This window comes from Rhinoraja longicauda, chromosome 8, assembly GCF_053455715.1.
Source record: "Rhinoraja longicauda isolate Sanriku21f chromosome 8, sRhiLon1.1, whole genome shotgun sequence".
In the NCBI taxonomy this organism is placed as follows: Eukaryota; Metazoa; Chordata; class Chondrichthyes; order Rajiformes; family Arhynchobatidae; genus Rhinoraja; species Rhinoraja longicauda.
The window spans coordinates 24,769,088-24,788,746 of record NC_135960.1 but is presented as its reverse complement, the minus strand read 5'-3'; the positions used below and the strand labels follow the sequence as shown (position 1 = coordinate 24,788,746).

The 19,659-nt window shown below is 42.1% G+C and overlaps 1 protein-coding gene and 1 pseudogene across 3 annotated transcripts in view; both read right to left on the bottom strand.

Annotated features, from left to right (window-relative positions):
* nckap5l (NCK-associated protein 5-like) overlaps positions 1-19,659 on the bottom strand; it is a 542,250-nt gene that overhangs the window by 118,128 nt on the left and 404,463 nt on the right. The gene's annotated exons all lie outside the window — the stretch shown is intronic.
* Positions 18,907-19,026, bottom strand: LOC144596407 (5S ribosomal RNA; annotated as a pseudogene).

Below are 19,659 nucleotides of genomic sequence, written 5' to 3'. Positions count from 1 at the left end.
TGGGAAGAGTGGTGGGTAAATATGGACTTGCTCAAAGCTCAGCTATCATTACTGAAGAGACTCTTGAAAATATTTGAATGCAGAAGATTCAAATGAAATATGATAATGAGCTGATAACAAAATAAATTTTATACACATCTAAGTAAGTAATGATTAGAGAAGGCAGAACCATTCAGTTCTGAAGGTAACAGGTATACGTCAAAAAATCATAGAGATCCAACACTAGAACCAGCCCTTCAGCCCAACTCATCTATACTGACCAAAATCCCGCAACTAAGCTACTCTCATTTGCCCTTATTTGGATCATATTCCTCTAAATCTTTCTTATCCACGTTGTCCAAGTCTTTTAAATACTGTTGTAGTACCTCCCTCAATGACCTCCTCTGGCAGTTCATTACCTACTACCCTTTGAAAGATGTCCCTCGGGCTCCTAGTAAATCTTGCCCTCTCACCTTAAACCCATATCCTCTAGTTTTTGATTTCCCTGCACTGAGTAAATTGTCCGTAAATTCACCCAACCTATTACACTCATCATTTTATATACCTCTCCATAAGATCATCCCTCAGCCTCCTGTGCTCCATGAAATAAATTCTTCCCTGCCCAACCTTGTCCTACCTCAGGCCCTCGAGCCCTGGCAACATCCTCATAAATCTTCCCTGAACTCGTTCCAGCTTAATGACATTGTTCCTGTAGCAAGGTGACCAAATCTGAACACAGCACTCAAAATGTGGCCTCGCCGTCTTGTGCAACTCTAACAAAAAGTCCCAACTTTTATACTCAATACCCTGACTGATGAAGCCCAATGTACTAAAAGCCTTCTTTACCAACTTATATATTTGTGATGCCACTTTCAGGGAACTATGTACCTGTTCTCCTAGATTCCTTTGCTCCATGATATTCCCCAGGGTCCTACAATGCAATGTGAAGATCCTGCCCTTGTCTTACTTCTCAAAAAATATAATACCTATTTCAATGAAACTTCTTCCATTAGCACCAAAATGGTGAGTAAGGTGGACCTAAAATTGTCATGCTATCGTGTACCGTTTTGACTGTAGTTCAGGAACAAACAAACAAACAAACAAGAGTTTTAGTATATAGATATAGTTAAGATAGGTTTAGAGGTTCAGAGGGAAATGGTCCAAAAGCATATTGGTTGGCGTGGGCAAGTTGGGCCGAAGCGCCTGTTTCCACTCTGTATGTATGACTCTATAATGATGTCCAACTTAAGTTGTTGAAAGAAATCCGAGAAAGATGGTAACCAAGAATCCCCCTTCAATTTCAAATTTATCTTTAAAATGTAAATGGTCTATGGACATAGGAAGCAGCCAATACGCCATTTTGGTTCACAGAGGGAGGGGATGCACTGAAAGTGATGAGCATTCTTTAATCAATGGCAGTGAGCATGAATTTGGTAAGGATGGGTCATGCGTGACCCTCTTTGAAAAATAGGAGGTAAGGAAAAAGCAGTAGAGTCAGAGAATTTGATAAGATGCCTAGCATTTGAGAGATTTCTGTTTTCAAATGCAGAAAAGTTCAATTGCATAGCATATATGGAAATGTATAACTATGACTGGAAGTTTATTGACATATTAAAAAATGAAGAATTAGGAGAGTTGATCAAACTGTAGAGGAGTTTGTCAGTATATCTTGAGGTAGATGTGAACAATAATTTAGATATGTAATACCAAAGTATGCTGACAATAGACAATAGACAATAGGTGCAGGAGTAGGCCATTCAGCCCTTCGAGCCAGCACCGCCATTCAATGCGATCATGGCTGATCACTCTCAATCAGTACCCCGTTCCTGCCTTCTCCCCATACCCCCTCACTCCGCTATCCTTAACAGCTCTATCCAGCTCTCTCTTGAAAGCATCCAACGAACTGGCCTCCACTGCCTTCTGAGGCAGAGAATTCCACACCTTCACCACTCTCTGACTGAAAAAGTTCTTCCTCATCTCCGTTCTAAATGGCCTACCCCTTATTCTTAAACTGTGGCCCCTTGTTCTGGACTCCCCCAACATTGGGAACATGTTTCCTGCCTCTAATGTGTCCAATCCCCTAATTATCTTATATGTTTCAATAAGATCCCCCCTCATCCTTCTAAATTCCAGTGTATACAAGCCCAATCGCTCCAGCCTTTCAACATACGACAGTCCCGCCATTCCGGGAATTAACCTAGTGAACCAACGCTGCACGCCCTCCATAGCAAGAATATCCTTCCTCAAATTTGGAGACCAAAACTGCACACAGTACTCCAGGTGCGGTCTCACCAGGGCCCGGTACAACTGTAGAAGGACCTCTTTGCTCCTATACTCAACTCCTCTTGTTACGAAGGCCAACATTCCATTGGCTTTCTTCACTGCCTGCTGTACCTGCATGCTTCCTTTCATTGACTGATGCACTAGGACACCCAGATCTCGTTGAACTCCCCCTCCTCCTAACTTGACACCATTCAGATAATAATCTGCCTTTCTATTCTTACTTCCAAAGTGAATAACCTCACACTTATCTACATTAAACTGCATCTGCGAAGTATCCGCCCACTCACACAACCTGTCCAAGTCACCCTGCAGCCTTATTGCATCTTCCTCACAATTCACACTACCCCCCAGCTTAGTATCAGCTTAGTAAATTTGCTAATGGTACTTTTAATCCCTTCGTCTAAGTCATTAATGTATATCGTAAATAGCTGGGGTCCCAGTACCGAACCTTACGGTACCCCACTGGTCACTGCCTCCCATTCCGAAAGGGACCCATTTATCCCCACTCTTTGCTTTCTGTCTGTCAACCAATTTTCTATCCATGTCAGTACCCTACCCCCAATACCATGTGCCCTAATTTTGCCCACTAATCTCCTATGTGGGACCTTGTCGAAGGCTTTCTGAAAGTCGAGGTACACCACATCCACTGACTCTCCCCTGTCAATTTTCCTAGTTACATCCTCAAAAAATTCCAGTAGATTTGTCAAGCATGATTTCCCCTTCGTAAATCCATGCTGACTCAGAATGATCCCGTTACTGCTGTCCAAATGCTCAGCAATTTCGTCTTTTATAATTGACTCCAGCATCTTCCCCACCACTGATGTCAGACTAACTGGTCTATAATTACCCGTTTTCTCTCTCCCTCCTTTCTTAAAAAGTGGGATAACATTTGCTATCCTCCAATCCACAGGAACTGATCCTGAATCTATAGAACATTGAAAAATGATCTCCAATGCTTCCACTATTTCTAGAGCCACCTCCTTAAGTACCCTGGGATGCAGACCATCAGGCTCTGGGGATTTATCAGCCTTCAGTCCCATCAGTCTACCCAAAACCATTTCCTGCCTAATGTGGATTTCCTTCAGTTCCTCCATCACCCTAGGTTCTCCGGCCCTTAGAACATTTGGGAGATTGTGTGTATCTTCCTCAGTGAAGACAGATCCAAAGTAACGGTTTAACTCGTCTGCCATTTCTTTGTTCCCCATAATAAATTCCCCTGTTTCTGTCTTCAAGGGACCCACATTTGCCTTGACTATTTTTTTTCTCTTCACGTACCTAAAAAAACTTTTGCTATCCTCCTTTATATTATTGGCTAGTTTACCCTCGTACCTCATCTTTTCTCCCCGTATTGCCTTTTTAGTTAACTTTTGTTGCTCTTTAAAAGAGTCCCAATCCTCTGTCTTCCCACTCTTCTTTGCCATGTTATACTCCCTCTCCTTAATTTTTATGCTGTCCCTGACTTCCCTTGTCAGCCACAGGTGTCTCTTACTCCCCTTAGAGTCTTTCCGCCTCTTTGGAATAAATTGATCCTGCAACCTCTGCATTATTCCCAGGAATACCTGCCATTGCTGTTCTACCGTCTTCCCTGCTAGGGCCTCCTTCCAGTCAATTTTGGCCAGCTCCCGCCTCATGCCTCTGTAATCCCCTTTGCTATACTGTAATACCGACACTTCCGATTTTCTCTTCTGCCTTTCCATTTGCAGAGTAAAACTTATCATGTTGTGATCACTGCCTCCTAATGGCTCTTTTACCTCTAGTCCCCTTATCAGATCAGGATCATTACACAACACTAAATCCAGATTAGCAAGATTTGTGAAACAATGAGAATTAAAGACTTAAGAAGGATATAGGAATGTTAGTGCAATAGAGATTAAGTGGGGAAGTTGCAAATTACTAGGATAAGTGTGAGAAAATATTTTTGGAGGCAAAAGTAAAGAATGAGGATAATTAAAGATCAAATTATTCATTTAAATTATTTCACTATTACATGATCATCCAATCAGTAAAGTGCAGAAGTTATTATAAAGTTAGAATTGCATCAATTTATCTGCAAAAATGTTCCATCAATGTTTACCATATCATGCAAACATCAGCAGGACTGACTATTCTGTGATTTCTTTACACTGTACCAGAGTGCAAACCTAGATTATGTATTCAGGTCTATGGAAATGGTTTTGAACTCATAATCTTCTGACTCAAAGGAGATAGTGCTTCCCATTGAGCCAAAATGAACATCTTACTTACAGAATATTACTTAAGGATGTAGCAAGAATTTAAAGGATTACATACTTCAAAAACATTCAGGTACTTACAAAGAAACAGTCAAATACATTTTGGATTTAAAAATGGGGATACAGAATACAATATGCTAAAGGCAAGGTAGTTGGATTTAAAAAATAACTACATCTGAATTTGACAGCAAAATATAAGAGTGAATGAATATAAGAGTGAATGATGTGCTGTGAATGCAGACTGAAACGTTTTAATATTAACATTTAATATGATAGGATTTTGGAGATGAGCTAATTAAAAGAAATAAATCTGGAGGGTTAAATCTGAACATAGTTACTGCACAAAATGGCAGAAGCTGAAACCTTCAATGTAAGCAATACTTGCAGGTGTACTTGGACCCAGGACTTCCAGCGATGAATTTGATTGAGGATCTTTATTTAAACAGGTATGGAGACATCTGCCAATGGTCTCCTTCTGTACCCTAAACCTTTTTTTATGATTTCGTACACATATACCCTGAAAATGATGTAAAGTTGGGGGAAAAAGAGCAAAGAGTTTGGTGGAAATACAGGAGTTAAGTTATTGAACTCATAATCCACAAGTTTGGACTAACAATGCAGAGATCTGAGTGCAAATTCCATAATAAAATATCAATTCATATTAATAACCAACAGTTATAGACTGCAAGCTACAGTAATGATGACACAAAACTGTTGAACTGCCCTCAGAATCCATTTAGATTATAAACATCATGTGGAGAAGGAGGATACCTAACATCTTACACAATTCCTGAGCCATCAATGTTGTTGACTCTTAAAAAGGCCAAGCAACACATTGTGTTATATTACAACCACAACATTAAAACAGGAAAAGAACAAACCAGATGAACTGCCCAACTTTGACCTAGGCACTGAATCTGGGGTTCCCAATAGTCGTTCTCAAGCCAGTTGACCTTACAACATTCTCCTCACATACATTTAGAGATGGGTGTCTAAATCGGGAGAATTGTCCTGCAAAAATGTTCAAACAACAACCTAATATAATCATATTCATTGAATCCACTTTTCGGATGGGGACACAAAACCACCGCTGATAACAAACATCCTAACATATATACACATATATATATATACATATATCTACATCGACCCTCATAACAAATAACAAACAAAGAGAGTTTTAGTAATATATAGATGGTAAAAGGTGGGAAGGAATAGCAATCAACCTTTTGTTATCCTCAACTAATGAATCAGAGTTCCTCCATTTTGAACAACACTTGGAAGAAGTATTGGAGGTATCATGAGTAAAGAATGTATACTTGCTGGGAGAATTAAACATTAATCAGCAAAAATGGTATAGTAGCACCTATACTGAAGAAAATGTTGAAGTTCTAAAGGATATAGCTAGTAGATTGAGTCTAGTGCATGAACCATAACGAGAAATAAACCTACCTGACCTCACCCTTACTAGACCACAAGTGGGAGATGTATCAGTCCCAGGAAACATTGATAGAAATTACTAGTGTCCTGGACATACCAAAAATGAAATGACAGCCTGATAAAGCTCCAGCATGGATGTATATGCATTCTGAAGAGCATTACCAAAACCTGCTGAGCTTACGAGCATTGGATTAAATCAAAGTACTGGAACCCAGTACTGGATAGACCCAAGGATGGGACTTGACAACATTGCACCTATAGTACAGTGGACCCGGCCACACCTCTACCAAGAGTCTGAAGAAACGTACCCCATTCCTTCTCTCCAGAGATGCTGCCTGTCCCGCTGAGTTACTCCAGCATTTTGTGCCATACATCTAGCAAGCTGTTTATATGCAGATGTAATGTTGGCAGTATAGCAATTTGCAAAAATTGTCCAGGCATGTCCTGTTGACAAAAATCATTGCAAATCCAATCCAGTTAATTACAGTGCGATCAATCGGCACGTAATCACTAACAATTTGCTGATTGATGCCAAGTTTGGGTTTTACCATGACCACTCTGTTCCTTTCATCATCACAGCCTTGGACCAAATAAATGAATTTCAGAGGCAAGATGCAAGTGCCTTCCCTTAAAAAATGTCCCAATGTTTAAAGTCATTTCAAGAACAAAGGAGGCTGAAATTCAATTATTCCCGTCCTAGGACATTGTTCCAGAGGTTCTTCAGGACAGTGTCCTTGGCTTGGCCATCTTCAGCTAATTCATCAATGACCTTCCTTCGCAAGCTGCGAAGAATGAATGTTTGCTTTTGATTGCACACCATTCAATTCTATTTATTACACCTCAAAATATAAAACAATTTACAACTGTATGCAGTGATATTCAACAATGGGCTGATCAGTGCCACTAAAGTGCCAAACAATGGCTATCTACCAGTTTCCTTCCACCTATATTCTTCCCTTAGGTCAGGTAGGCTTATTTCTCACGATGGGTTATGCATTCCACTACTCTCACGTTCAATATTGTGATCACTCTCTACCAGACTAAAATGAAACAGCCATTTAACTACTGTAGTTATACGTGTAACTCAGTCCCTAAGTATCCACTGGTTGTGACTCTGACTTGACATCCAACAATAATTCCACCATGTATATGGCATGAATTAGCTCAGTGATAAATTACTATATACTTGCTAGATATGTATTCCCAACAATACAATCCAGGAAAAAGCAGCACGCTTGATTAGCATCCTGTTTACCATCCTAAGTATTCATTTTCACTAACAATGGCATGCAACTGTGCGAACGTGCACCACTGTTAGTACTTGTACTCTGACAGCACCTCCCAAAAACCATAGGTGTGTAGGAAAATAACTGCAGATGTTGGTGCAAATCGAAGGTATCACAAAATGCTGGAGTAACTCAGCAGGTCAGGCAGCATCTAGGAGAGAGGGAATGGGCGACGTTTCAGGTCGAGACCCTTCTTCAGACTGATGTCAGGGGGAGGGACCAGGAAAGGATATAGGTGGAGACAGGAAGACAGTGGGAGAACTGGGAAGGGGGAGGGGAAGAGAGGGACAGAGGAACTATCTAAAGTTAAAGAAGTCAATGTTCATACCGCTGGGCTGTAAGCTGCACAAGCGAAATATGAGGTGCTGTTCCTCCAATTTCCGGTGGGCCTCACTATGACACTCGAGGAGGCCCATGACAGAAAGGTCAGACTGGGAGTGGGAGGCGGAGTTGAAGTGCTCAGCCACCAGATCAGGTTGGTTAACGGAGGAATTGGGAGTAGGGGATAGACTTTATGCAGGAGACAGGGTAAGAAGAAGTGTATTCCAGATAGCTGTGGGAGTCAGTGGGTGTGTAGTAGATGTCAGTCACTAGTCTGTCTCCTGTGATGGAGATGGTGAGATCCACAAACGGGAGGGAGATGTCGGAGATACCTCAAGTATATTTAAGAGCAGGATGGAAATTGGTGGTGAAATGTATGAAGTCAGCGACTTCTGCATGGGTACAAGTGGTAGCACCAATACAGTCGTCAATGTAGCGGAGGTAGAGTTCGGGGATGTGGCCGGTGTACGTCTGGAACAGGGATTGTTCGACGTACCCGATAAAGAGGCAGGCATAGCCAGGGCTCATGCGAGTGCCTATAGCTACGCCTCTGGTTTGGAGGAAGTGGGAGGAATCAAAGGAGAGGTTGTTAAGGGTACGAACCAACTCTGCTAGGCAAAGGAGAGTGTTAGTAGATGGAGATTGGCTGGTTCTACGGTCGAGGAAGAAAGAGTACATCAAGACCATCGTTGTGGGGGATGGAGGTGTAGTGACTGGACATCCATGGTAAAGATGAGGGAGTGGGAGCCTGGAAACCAGAAGTTATTGAGGAGACGGAGAGCATGTGAGGTGTCTTGGACATAGGTGGGGAGGGATTTGACCAGGGGGGATAGGATGGAGTCGAGGTAGGTGGAAGGTTAGAGGTGCAGAGGTGGAGCAGGCAGAGGTGGAGGCGATGTAAGGTAGGGGGGTGGTAGGTTAACAGAGCAGAGGGGGGCATGAGGACCTATGTATGGGTGGGCAATAGCTCGGGACGCCTGGCTAGAGGGGGAAGGGGGAGACCCAGTGGAACCCCTGCTGAGGTTCCCTGTGGGAGGGAGTGGGCAGTAGGACCAAGCGGAGTCAGACCATGCGCTGTGGGACTCTGCATCGTGGTGACTGTGGGCCCAGCGTGGAGCCTGTGAGCCGGGCACGGCTGCGGCCTGCTGCTGGCACTGAGCCTGTGAGCCGGGTACAGTGACGGCTATGGTCCGCTGTTGGGCGGTGGAGCGGCGAGGGTCAACACAGTCGCTGGTGGAGGCCCGCGGGGAACTGGAGCCCGGGGTCGGTGGCAGCGGCAGTTGTTGTCTCGTGGAAGTCGGCGGCAGCGGCGGCGAAGAGGGCTGGAAAGTCGGCGGCAGCGGCCCCGGGGAGGCGGCGGAGGTTGCAAAAACCATGATCTCCACCACACCAGACAAGGGCAAGGGCTTTGGTTGCAAGAGAGCACAGCCACCAGAATGTTACTCACCATGTTATACTCTTCACTATACTAAATTATATAACTGTTCCTTCATCACTTACGAATCTAATTCCTGGACCTCCATCCCCAATAGCATTGTAGGCAAACTTTCACCAGAAGAATGACAGGGTTCAGGATTTGCCATTAAATGTTGACTTTTCCAGCAAAATCCAAATCTCCAAAAACAAATAAATAAATTAGAAAGCTCTATAAATACAGAAAGCGAATGTCAATTAGGCCTATGTTTAGAAGAGTACAGGTGAATAAAGACTAAATAAAAGGGATTGTTTCCCAATGACTGGAGAGTGCAGAATCAGGAAGGACAGACTCAAGATATGGGCAAGCCATTTGAAACTAAGATCAGGAGAAATTTCTTCATCTGGAGCTAGTGAGCTAGTGGAATTAATTCTCTTTGACAGAAGGCAGTGCAGGCCAAATCATTAAATATAACTGGGCAGCACGGTGGTGCACTGGTAGAGTTGCTGCCTTAGAGCGCCAAAAATCCAAGTTCGATCCTAACTACGGTGCTGTCCGTATGGAATTTGTATGTTGTCCCCGTGACCGGAGTGGGTTTTCTCAGGGTGCTACGGTTTCCTCCCACATTCCAAAGATGTGCAGGTCTGTAGGCTGATTGGCTTGGTAAAATTGTAAATTGTCCCTCTTGGTGACCTCTTCAAAAAACATTTTCAGATTCATGAGACATGATTTCCCTTGCCCCAAGCCATACTGACTATCTCTAATCAGTGTGTAAGAAGGAACTGCAGATGCTGGTTTAAACCGAAGATAGGCACAAAAGGCTGGAGTAATTCAGCGGGAGAAGCAGCATCTCTGGAGAGAAGGAATGGGTGATGTTTCAGGTCGAGACCTTATAAGAACGGTCTCGACCCGAAACGCCACCCATTCGTTGGTGGGAGAAGGCAGGAACGGGGTACTGATTGAGAATGATCAGCCATGATCACATTGAATGGCGGTGCTGGCTCGAAGGGTCGAAAGGCCTCCTCCTGCACCTATTGTCTATTGTCTATTGTCATTCCTTCTCTCCAGAGATGCTGCCTGTCCCGCTGTGTTACTCCAGCTTTTTGTGTCTATCTCTAATCAGTCCCTGCTTATCCAAATGCTGGTGGATCCTGTCTCAAGAATCCGTTCCAACAACTTTGCATCACTGTCATTCCCTGGCTTATCCTAGCTGTGCTTCTTAAATAACAATATAATATCAGCCACTCTCCAGTATTCTGGAACTTCATCGATGCTAAATATGATGCAAATATCTCTGCAAAGGCCTCTGTAATTTCTTCCTTATCTTCCCACAAGGTCAGAGGATGCATTTGGTCAGGGCTGGGGTTTAATCCACCTTAATGTTCTATTTGCCTCATACAAAAGAATGACCCAGAATCATTTGGGCCATTTATTACAGTGGACTGGGTGATTACAGTGAACTAGGTGATCCCTGTCAAATTTGAAAGCCATTAGTCCTTTCATGGTGAGAAGGTAATTATTACAACAGACAGGGTGGAAGAGTAACTGCTAGAATGTCTATTTTACTGATGTGGCATGTACTTCAAGATATGTAGCAACTACAAATATTTTTTTATGACACAAATAAGTTAATAAATTTTGAACCTATTGAGTTTCTTCTTACTACAAAGAACGAGAATGAGATGTCTTTCCTGCAATATATGTCAACGAGCTATACAAGAACAGTCTGGCCTTCTTTACACTTTGGGTAAAACAAAACCCCCCCAGGTTGAATACTACTTTCATGTTCTGAAAAATTGTATGTGACTCAGAGTTGAATATTTGAGATTATTTATTGTTGTGTATGCAACCCATATTTGTTTAGTTAATACCTTGGTGTTGCAAGTGAATACCTTCATCATAATTTTTTTATATGGTTTTTATTTTCATTCTGCCATGTGCTCAAGATTTCCAAATGGAGGAATGGAATTGAAGGCAGTTATTTAATCTTTTAATCTTTTACCTCCATCATTTCCAGAAATAAGCTACACATTACAATAAACCTTTGGATCTTTTGGTAAGTTTGCATGACTGTAAAGTCTTTCCATTATTTTCGTTTCAAAGTTGAAATGAAGTTAGTTAATGTATATACTAAATTAATGAGACAATCATTCTATAATCAATTGGAACTTCAACTAACTGGTTTGCAGTGGCACAATATTTTTTTTACTTCAAATATATCCAAAAGATGTAAACCACGATGAGGATTAATAAAACTGTGCAATACTTATATTACTGTCATAACTTTACTGTTGTTGCCAGATACTAATTACATTTACATGTGCACGCAGATTTTCTGTAAAGGTTTGCAATAAGCTTGATGACAAATTAAAATGAACCAAAGAACGCACAGTCGATGGCATACATGGAATTGCAATGAAATGCAACCTAGAATGATTAATTTAACATTAAATTATGTACAGCAGTCAAAATTAAGAGAGGGAAAACAAGATGTGTGAGAGGTGAAAGGAAAAGACAGAAATTAAAGAAAAAAATACATTCAATTTTTGGAACTCTCCAACAAAAAGTCTGAATCTGAAGGAGTGAGGAGCAAAGAAAGTGGTGATAATTAAGACATCATGTTGTTTCCTTTGGACTGGTACTTGAATGAGCAAGACACGGTGGCACAGCGGTAGAGCTGCTGCTGCACAGTGCCGGAGTGCTGGGTTTGATCCTGACTTCGGGTGCTGTCTGTGCGGAATTTGCCCGTTCTCCCTGTGAAACCCATGGGTTTCTTCCTGGTGCTCCGGTTTCCTCCCAGATTCCAAAGACGTGTGGGATTGTAGGTTAATTAGCTTCTGTAAATTGCCCGTAGTGTGTAGGATGAGAAGGTTGGATAACGTCGAACTAGTGTGAATGGGTTATCGATGGTCGACGTGGACTCGGTGGGACAAAGGACCTGTTTCCATGCTGCAGCTCTAAACTAAACTAAACTAAACTAAACTTCTTCTTTTTCCACTCTTGCACTAATTGTCCAACCAGTACATACCAACTACATAGATATTACCTATTGGATAATTAATTCTGTTGTATGCCTCTTGGAAAGAAGCAAGACTGCTCAAATGGTAGCCCCTGATGGTCATCTGCTCCATTGCACACTGGGAGTTGCAGTGTAATTGGTCAGAGAGTGATAGAATGATACAGTGATACAGTGTGGAAACAGGCTCAACTTGCCCACACCAGCCAACAATGTCCCAGCTACACTTGCCTGCGCTTGGTCCATATCCCTCCAAACCAGTCCTATCCATGTATCTGTCTAACTTTCCCTATAGCTCATAGTCTCTAGTCCTGGCAACATCCTCATAAATCTTGAAAGGGTTAAGCTTGACAATATCTTTCCTATAACATGGTGCCCAGAACTGAGCACAATATTCTAAATGCGGTCTCACCAACAACATCTTATACAACTGCAACATAACCTCCCAACTTCTATACTCAATACTCTGACTGATGAAGGTGAAAGTGCCAAAAGCCTTTTTTTACCACCTCACCCACCTGCGACTCAACCTTCAAGGAACCATGCACCTGTACCCCTAGATCCCTCTGGTCTAAAACACTACCCAGAAGCCTACCGTTTGCTGAGTATATCCTGCCCTTGTTCGATGTCCTAAAATGCAACACCTCACTTCTCTGTATTAAATTCCATCAACCATTCCTCCACCCATCTGGCCAATCGATCCAGATCCTGCTGCAATCTTTCACAACCATTTTCACTATCTGCAAAACCACTCACTTTTGTATCATCAACAAACTTGCTAATCTTGCCCTGCATGTTCTCATCCAAATCATCGATGTAGATGACAAACAGTAACAGGCCCAACACCGAACCCTGAGGCACACCACAAGTCACAGGCCTCCAGTCCAAGAAGTAACCTTCCACCATCACCCTCTGCTTCTTTCCATGGAGCCAATTTGCTATCCATTCTGCTATCTTCCCATGCGATCTAACCTTCCAGAGCAGCCTACCATGCGGGACCTTGTCAAATGCCTTACTGAAATCCATGTACAAAACATCTCTAGTTTCCCGCAATGTCCTTGGGTATATCTGATTAGGCCCTGGAGATTTGTCTACCTTCATATACAACAGTACCTTCAGTACTTCTTCGACGGTAACACGGACTGCTCTCAAGACACTTCCATTGACTGCTCCAATTTCCTCCGTCTTACTGTCTTTCTTCTCGGTAAATACAAATGAGAAATACTCAAGTCGTCAAGTCAATTTTATTTGTATAGCACATTTAAAAACAACCCACGTTGACCAAAGTGCTGTACATCAGTTCAGGTACTAAGAACGAACATACAATGGCACACAAACAATACAGCACATACATAAACTGATTCACAGCGCCCCCTCAGAGGGCCTCAAACGCTAGGGAATAGAAATAGGTTTTGAGCCTGGACTGAAAGGATTCGATGGAGGGGGCAGTTCTGATGGGGAGAGGGATGCTGTTCCACTGTCTAGGAGCTGCAACCGCAAAAGCGCAGTCACCCCTGAGCTTAAGCCTAGACTGCGGGATAGTGAGTAGCCCCAAGTCGGCCGACCTGAGGGACCTGGAGATAGAGTGGTGGGTTCGAAGATTTTTGATATGGGGGGGGGGGGGGCAAGCCCTTTTAAGGCTTTGTATGTGAATAGGAGGAGCTTGAAGATGATTCTGTACCGTACTGGGAGCCAGTGGAGCGAGGCCAGAATCGGGGTGATGTGGTCCCTTTTACGGGTACCCGTCAGGAGTATACCTGCGGCATTTTGGACCAATTGCAGACGGGACAGGGATGATTGGCTGATCCCAGTGTATAGAGAGTTGCAGTAATCTAGGCGGGAGGAAATGAATGCGTGAATGATTTTTTCAATGTCGTCAAATTGGAGGAATGGTTTGATTTTAGCTATGGTACAAAGCTGGAAGAAGCTGGCTTTTACCACAGCGTTGACTTGCTTGTCCAACTTTAATGCAGAGTCAAACATCACGCCAAGGTTTTTGACATGCGGTTTGACTAGGGAGGATAGGTTTCCAAGGCTGCCTGTTATCGTTTTGATGGAGTCGGGGGGGGGGGCAAATAGGATGACCTCAGACTTGCTCTCGATTATTTGAAGGAAGTTCTGTGCCATCCAACATTTTATGTCCTCAAGGCAGTGCATGAGGCTGATTAAATTTGACCGATTGTTGGGTTTCAGGGGGAGATACAGCTGTGTGTCATCCGCATAGCAGTGGAAAGAAATGCCGTGCCTTTGAATGATTTGGCCGAGGGGGAGCATGTATAGAGAGAAGAAAATGGGGCCTAGGATGGAGCCTTGTGGAACCCCGCAGGAGAGGCTAGCTGGGGAAGAGGAATAATTGGCTATGTTGATGGAGAAACTCCTATTTTTGAGGTAGAAAATGAACCAGCTCACGGCAGTGCCATCAACGCCAACCCGTACTGGAGACGCTCAATAAGGATGGTGTGGTCCACTGTATCGAACACTGCACTGAGGTCGAGAAGGAGCAAGATTGCACAGTCGCCAGTGTCGATGGCGAGAAGCAGGTCGTTGTGTACCTTCAACAAGGCAGACTCTTGGGCACTGAAACCTGACTGGAAACTTTCCAGGGTGGTATTTTGGTGTAGGTAAGGCAGTAGTTGATTTAGAATTACCTTTTCAAGGAATTTTGACAGGAATGGCAGTTTGGAAATGGGTCTGTAGTTGCTAGGCAAGGTGGGGTCTAGGTTAGGTTTTTTTCAGGAGGGGCTGGACCACCACATACTTGAAACAGGTTGGAACAGTGCCAGTGGCCAGAGAACTTTTGATGATAGAGAGGATGCTGGGACCGGCTATTGCAATGACATCCTTCAGAAGGGCAGTGGGGACAGCGTCAAGGGGACAGGTTGCAGGTTTCATAGTGGAGACAAGCTTTGTAAGGGAGAATAGAGTGACGGGTTGGAAACAGTCCAATTTAGATGAACAGACCAGTGAGACAGCTAGGTCATGGGTGGGAGGGGAAATATTCATTCTAATGTTCTCAACTTTGCTAGTGAAAAATTTAGAGAATTATTCGCACTTAGCAGGGGACCCAACTAAGCTGGTACTGGGGGCTGGACATATGACAGAGGTAATAGTGTTAAATAGGACCTTGGAATTATGAGAGTTTTTGGAAATAAGGTCGGAAAAGTATTGTGCTCTCGCAGACTTTATTGCTTCCTGGTATTTGAGAAGATTGTTTCTCAGAATTTCAAAGGAAATTTGAAGCTTATCACATTTCCACCTTCGTTCTGATTTTCTGCACTCCCTTCTTAGGGCTCTGGTGGTGTCATTGAGCCAAGACCGACCTTTAGGCTTAGGCTTTTACTCATTGAGAACCTTGCCCATCTCCTGTTGCTCCACACAGAGATGAACACTTTGATTCCTGAGAGGTCCCACTCTCTCTCTCTAGTTACCCTTTTCCCCCTTATGTATTTATAAAATCTTTTGGGATTGTCCTTAATGCTACCCGCCAGAGCTATCTCCTTTGCCCTTCTGATCTCCTTTTTTCAGTTTACTCCTTAGTTCTCGAAACTCCTCCAGGGATGCACTTGATCCCAGCTGCCTATACCTGTCCTTCTTATTTTTTACCAACTCCTCAATTTCCCTCGTCAGCCAAGCTTCCTTACATTTGCCTGTTTTGCCCTTCACTCTAACGGGGACGTACATATGCTGAGCTCTCATCAGCACACTTTTAAAAACATCCTACTTGGCCGATGTTCCTTTCCCCTCAAATAAACTGCTCCAGTCAACCAGGAGCGAGACCTTCTCTCATACCCTCAAAGTTGGCCTTACCCCAGTTGAACATTTTAACACATGGACCCTCTCCGTCCCTATCAATAACTATCTTAAACCTCTTACAAATGTGTGCATAAAACCTTCCTAATGGAACACAGAACATTCTAAGCTCAGAGACTTCCAATAATGTAAAATAAGAAGAATGTTTCTTTTTCATTAGGGTTCAAATCCACACCACTGACAACCTGCTTTGAAATAAACCACAACATTCCTAAAGATTTCGGAAAGTATGAATTTTGTTCAACTCTGTGAAGAAGATTCATTATTTACAAATTTACATCTAGAATATTAACATATGCTATTTAGTGTAATTTCATAAAATCTAATAATCAAAATACGAGAAATTCACACCAACTGCATCCCACATTCAAAAAGACGAAAAGAAGTAGTTCCCGATTATTCCATCGCAATTCACTTCAACTAATGAGCTAAATTTCTGTCCATTTTGGCAGCATAATAATTCTCACATAACATTTCTGCATTTCATTTTTCCTGAACAATGTGAAAGAATCTTTGGTATGTGTGTGATCCTAATTACAAGTCGTGGTCAATCAATCCTAGCAGTTGCAAAGCCAAGTATTTGCCCAATTTGCAATATGTTAATTCTCTGAATGGTCATTTGAATTGTAGAAGCTACTTTCAATATAAACAGAAATGAATTATAAGTTTCACTTTTATTTCGTATATTTTCTTTCACTGTGTGAGAAATGTCAGAGCAAGTAATCCCAGTTTTGATTAAATTTCATTTTTAACAATACTCAACACGGGATAAGAATCTTTATTGCAAATATTCTATGATTTTTTTCTACATGACTTTCTCTCATTTACCAACTGAAAATGAAACTCTGTTATCTGTTTTGATTTCATATCATTTATTAAACAATAATGACTATTATTGATGGTGATCTCTGAGAAATAAATTCACTCATGGATACATATTTTAAAATATGATTATTATCTGAAAAATCTGAAATAAATAACTGCTATAAAATGTGATGTAGGACACATCCCTTATATTGCTTTAAGAGAAAATAATATTTAATATTTTCTTAAGGTTTGAATGAAATCCTCAATGAACTACCACATCTCTCGCATAGCTCCATGTTTAAATCCTTCAAACAAGGCTGCATTCATATCAAAGTAATACAAATGTCAAACTAAATACCACAAATTGGATTATCATTGAATATACAAAAGCCAATTTTATTATGAAAAGAAGCACAAAAATGAAGAAATTGTTGAACAAATCAGCATTCAAGCTACATAGAATGCAATTGCTCAGTTTAGAGTTAAAACTAAATATTACAAGCAGTTGTGTCACTCAGTTGCCTTGCTGGCGTTCCCAACACCCAACATCCTTCCGCGTGCCTTTAAGTATACCATGGGTACCCTCATTGCTCATGTTTCTCAGGTTTCTCTTCAATTTGCACTCACCATCTTCTCACATCATTCTCCAAATTTATTTTATCTACTGGATTCAAATATTAATCTTTGAAATTGAGTTCAGTTTCTGAACCAAAATCTTTGCCAAATCTACTTTTGTCCACCTTCATATCGCCCGTTTCTGCACTATCCCAGTTCATCCACTGTTAAAACACTCATGTTGCATCTAGAATTGGCTATCGCAATACAATCCAGCCCAGCACCCCATTTCCCAATGATGTTAAATGTATGCACATCTCTGCTCCATGAGTATTCATTTAAACCAGATCCCTTTCATGCTTCACGTTTCACCCCTGTTCTCATTCACCCAGTTAAGCAATATCTCACTTCTCAATTTGCCATATTTACTCTTCCATTTACTCTGCCTTACAGCGAATGCAGTGTCGGAGACTCAGGTTCGATCCTGACTACGGGCGCCGTCTGTACGGAGTTTGTACGTTCTCCCCGTGACCTGCTTGGGTTTTCTCCGATATCTTCGGTTTCCTCCCGCACTCCAAAGACGTACAGGCATGTAGGTTAGTGGCTGGGTTAATTAAATGTAAAAATTGTCCCTAGTGTGTGTAGGATAGTGTCAATGTGCGGGGATCGCTGGGCGGCGCGGACCCGGTGGGCCGAAGGGCCTGTTTCCGTGCTGTATCTCTAAATCTAAATCTAAAAATCTAAAATTACATTTACCAGGGACCGATTGCACCTTCATCTGGAGTTAGACACAAAATGCTGGAGTAACTCAGCGGGACAGGCAGCATCCCTGGAGAGGGGTCTCAACCAAAAACGTCACCCATTCCTTCTCTCCGAGATGCTGCCTGTCCCGCTGAGTTACTCCAGTATTTTGTGTCTATCTTTGGTTTAAACCAGCATCTACAGTTCCTTCCTATACCTTCATCTGGAGTGTTTACCTTGGAAAAGTAACTAAAACTACTCAGCTTCCTGCCATGACAACAGTGAAAAATGAAAGTAAATTTGATTTTCCACACATGCACCACTATCACACAGGGTAAGTCATTTTGGAACACTTCTCTTCTTCGATGATAAGATCAGGTTCTCAAACCCCATGCCCGAGTAGCTAAATATACTTTTTAATATCTTTCTGCATACGGATATAGAAGCCACTCCAATATAGGAGTTCTGAATCATCATTTCCTGTTAGTAATCAATTATAAATGGTGATTAATTAATACATTAATCACACATTTGATTTTCAACAACACTATGAGTAAGATTTAACGTAATTTCCACAATCCAATACTAAATAAAGATAATTGTTTGTGCCAGGAATGAATGAGTTGAACAAATATTTGTTAACCTTATGACAACTCAGTGAGGATATTTAAAGGCCCAATGCCAATGCACAATACTTAATGTAAAACGGGAAGATTGGAAAAAAAGAAGACATATTCTGCATTAAAATTAATATGGGAAAATATGCAAAGGTAAGTTTTTCTCCTGGTCAAATAATATGCACTTAGTTAACAATGACATATATTACAGTAAATAACGTGGCAAATCATTCCAAGGTGCTTCACAAGACTGTTATTCACAAAAAATAGGTAATGAAGCAGGTACATCATGGAGGCCATTCGGCCCTTCGAGCCAGCACCGCCATTCATTGTGATCATGGTTGATCATCCGCAACCAGTAACTCGTGCCTGCCTTTTCCCCATATCCCTTGATTCCACTAGCCCCTATTTACGGCACCTGGTATTCCCAGGTGGTCTCCCATCCAAGTACTAGACCAGGCCTGAGCCTGTTTAGCTTTCGAGATCAGACAGGATCGGGCATGTTCAGACTAGTATGGCCATATAGATAAATGAGGAATTCCAGGGTTAAAACTTGGATAGCATAGAAACATAGCAACATGGAAAAATAGGTGCTGGGGTAGGCCATTTGGCCCTTTGAGCCAGCAACGCCATTCATCTTAAATCTGTAGCCCGTTCCTGCTTTTCCCCATATCTCTTGATTCCTTTAGCTTTAAGAGCTCAATCTAACTCTCGCTTGAAAACATCCAGTGAATTGGCCTCCACTGCCTTCTGTGGCACACATTCACAACTTCTGTGTGAATTTTTTTTTCTGCATCTCAGTCCTAAATGGCCTACCCCTTATTCTTAAACTGTGACCTCTGGTTCTGGACTTCCCCCCAACATCGGGAACATTTTTCCTGCATCTAGGCTGTCCAATCCTTTAAGAATTTTATATGTTTCTGTAAGATCCCCTCTCATCCTTCTACGTGGAACAATGCATGACAGGACAAAACAAGAAGCAAATGTTGTGAGGAGGGTTTGCAGGGAATTGCAGAGATTGTGGGCATGGAATAATTCAAAAACACTGAGAGCTTTACAATGGAGGCATTGCCAGAGTGGATGTGACTGAGCACAGAAGATTAGTGTGATTTAGAAAATGCACATCAGAGCTTAGGGTGAACTCAACCTTAAGGAAATT